The 2,972-nt window shown below is 42.1% G+C and overlaps 1 long non-coding RNA gene across 1 annotated transcript; it reads left to right on the top strand.

Annotated features, from left to right (window-relative positions):
• The first annotated feature begins 11 nt into the window (after positions 1-11).
• Positions 12-2,972, top strand: LOC111648467 (uncharacterized). Its single transcript, XR_002760134.2, has 3 exons — positions 12-946; positions 2,056-2,261; positions 2,850-2,972. It is a non-coding gene; the product is annotated as an uncharacterized LOC111648467 (long non-coding RNA).

Below are 2,972 nucleotides of genomic sequence, written 5' to 3' on the forward strand. Positions count from 1 at the left end.
CACACACACACACACACACACACACACACACACACACACACACACACACACAAAACACAAGTTGGTTTGTTGAGTAGTCCTCAGCATATAATACGAGGAGGTTGTTTTTCAGCTCATTATATTCATGACCCCCGTTAGTGAAATTACTTCATTCCTTCACTGCTTCTGTGACTCCATGTGTGTGTCTATAGCAACCCCGGCTGTGAGCTACTATGTGAAGATAACCATAGTTAATGTGCGCTGCTTTTTCCTCATAGGATTCCTGCAGACAAGAGGAGGTAGTTTGAAGGCGGCAGTGACTCTTGTGAATGATGAATTCTGAAATTAGTGAACATTAAAATATTTTGTGGAAAGCCAACATCTTTTTATTTCAGGTTTCAGATACAAATTAGTTAATTAAGAATAATAAAAATAAATACATATTTAATCTAAAAATTGATGTATTGGCTTTGGTTTTGTAAAGTAATCATTTATGGATTTTGTTTTCATTTTCATTCTGATGTTTGGATTCTTTGTTAATTGAATTTCTAAAATGAGATAAGAGACGCAACTAGCAGCCCTTTTTTGCCCTTCTTTTATCATGTTAATGAGCCTTTTAGATATTTTTTAATATTGTTTAATCAAATATTTGAGGAATGGCAATGATCTTTAATTGAAAGTATATTTTATTCCAATGTTGACATTTACAGCACATGTACCTCATATAATACATGCTCTATTGAAGCTGCAGTAAAGTAGTGGAGTTGGCTCCTCTGCCTTTTATTACAAATGAACCAAAAAAGATGTTAAAGTCGTAGCTGCTGGTTGTTATCTGTGACAATGTCAAGACTGTTCTTGTGTCTTTTCGCCCACTAGGTCTGTTGTCCGCCTTGCTGCCAGTCTCTTAACTAAGCTAGTGGACAGCCTTGCCCCCAGTATTACTAGTGTTTTAGTACATGGCAAGCAGGTAAGTGGACACAGAGTCAGCAGGGACTGGATAGTAACTATCCCTTCTGTAAAATAATTATGGGTCATATTTAGGAAAACGGCATGTCCAGACCATGATTTTAATGTTCACTGATTATTAAAATGAAATTATATATGATTATTTGCTCCTCATGCTGTCATCCTATGGCGAGCTGCATGCTTATGTTCCCCATCACAGCTCACCCCCATTGTGTGTGTGTGTATGTGTGTGTGTGTGTGTGTGTGTGTGTGTGTGTGTGTTTCCCTGAGCTGTAGTTATAGTGAGGCTGCGAGCATGACCTGCATGACCACTAGAATCCCAATATGCACCGTGTCCATGTGTCTAGACACACTCCATGAGCCGATTGATATACCGTGACCCGAGACTTTGTCTGATGCCACTCCCTCATCCAACTTATCACTGGATGAGTTTCAGTGCATCATTTCCTGTCAAGTGTTATTCAGAGATTAGCCTCCTCTCAAGAGTGTCAGTTATCTCGCCTCATTTTTACCCTTCTGAACAGTTTTAGGCATTTCATTATGCCGAAGTAGCTCAAGGTGTGAATCTGCATATAGATTGCCTACCGGAGGGAATGCTCCCCTCGACATGATTGGAAAAGCTGATTTAAAATTTGAGACGACTGTCTCCCTCTGCTTACAATAACAGCTCAGTTGGAAGAAATAAGAGGCACCACCCCATTTCAGTCAATTCTGATTCAAGTTTGATGCTGGATTTCATCAGCTGAAGGCAAGGATAAAAGTGTGTCCTCTCATCAGGAAGATTGCTGAGGTGTAATTTTCATGAGATGGCTTTCAGAAGGAACAAAATACAAAAGAGTAATCTTGGGATCAGTCATTTTTTCCTACTCACTTTTATGTGACTCCGGGAGAGGAGGCCAATTTCAGAGTTCTGGAACAAAGATACTTGTAGAGATTGTACCTTGGAGGAAGTGTGCACATGCAAGTCTGCACATGTACACGTGTCTGTGCACCTGCACTGCACAAACAGAACAATTGTGATGTGCTGCTTTTGACTTTCTAACTGTATCTGGGTTTGGTGTGTGCTCTTTTTCCCCTGTGTGTGCATGTCCGTGTGCCTGTAACTACCAGGTGACCCTCGGCCTTTTCGGGCATGAGGAGGAGGTGATCTCCAACCCGCTGTCGCCAGGGGTGATCCAGGGAATCATCTACAACAAGTGCTCCCCTCAGGGTGGGGAGCGGGAGGCTGTCCTTCAGCAGGAGCTGGTCATCCACATCGGATGGATTATCTCCAACAACCCAGAGCTGTTCAGCGGCATGATCAAGATCAGAATCGGGTAGGACAGTCAGGCCGCAGTGGCACGTTTAGTCAAGCAAGGTGGATGTTCTATTCCCTAGTGTTCATACCACTCAACAAAACATGAAGCAACCAACATATATGAGCATCAACCCAGACTGCAGTTTTCTCTCAGTCTATTTTATTCTGTCACACAATCAAAACATCAGGAACTTGTAGCTGTCAAATAGTGTAGTGTCCATACCAATGACCCCTGAAGTTGTTTTTTACTCTAAATGAACGGCATTGCAGCTGCAGACTGACACTTTTTACAATTTGATTGGATCTCTTCAGACATGGGTCTGAGAACATTGTTAGGAAAATCAAAACACAAGGCTGGAAGAAGTGTTATTGTGAGGTTATGTACATTGTTGCATTTAAACTATGAACTATTCATTTCTAAACAAAAAAATTCAGTTCCATCAGCCACGTCGGACAAATATCTGTACCGTTTTTCAGCTAAATAATCCTAACACTGTGAAGCAGTGCTGGAAACAAGGGACACATGGAAGCATTTTGAACATATTAATCCTTGTGACCACCTTAAAGTCACAGTTAAATGAGCGAGTGTGTCACTGTGGATCTCCAGATGGATCGTCCAGGCCATGAAACATGAGCTGAAGATCCGGGCAGGAGACATGCCCCCCCAGGATATCTACCAGCTCTCCCCCAGCGACATCAAGCAGCTCCTGCTGGACGTCCTGCAGCCGCA

This window comes from Seriola lalandi, unplaced genomic scaffold (assembly GCF_002814215.2).
Source record: "Seriola lalandi dorsalis isolate HSWRI2012SDOR001 ecotype SW California unplaced genomic scaffold, Sedor1 jcf7180002040282, whole genome shotgun sequence".
Classification (NCBI taxonomy): Eukaryota; Metazoa; Chordata; class Actinopteri; order Carangiformes; family Carangidae; genus Seriola; species Seriola lalandi.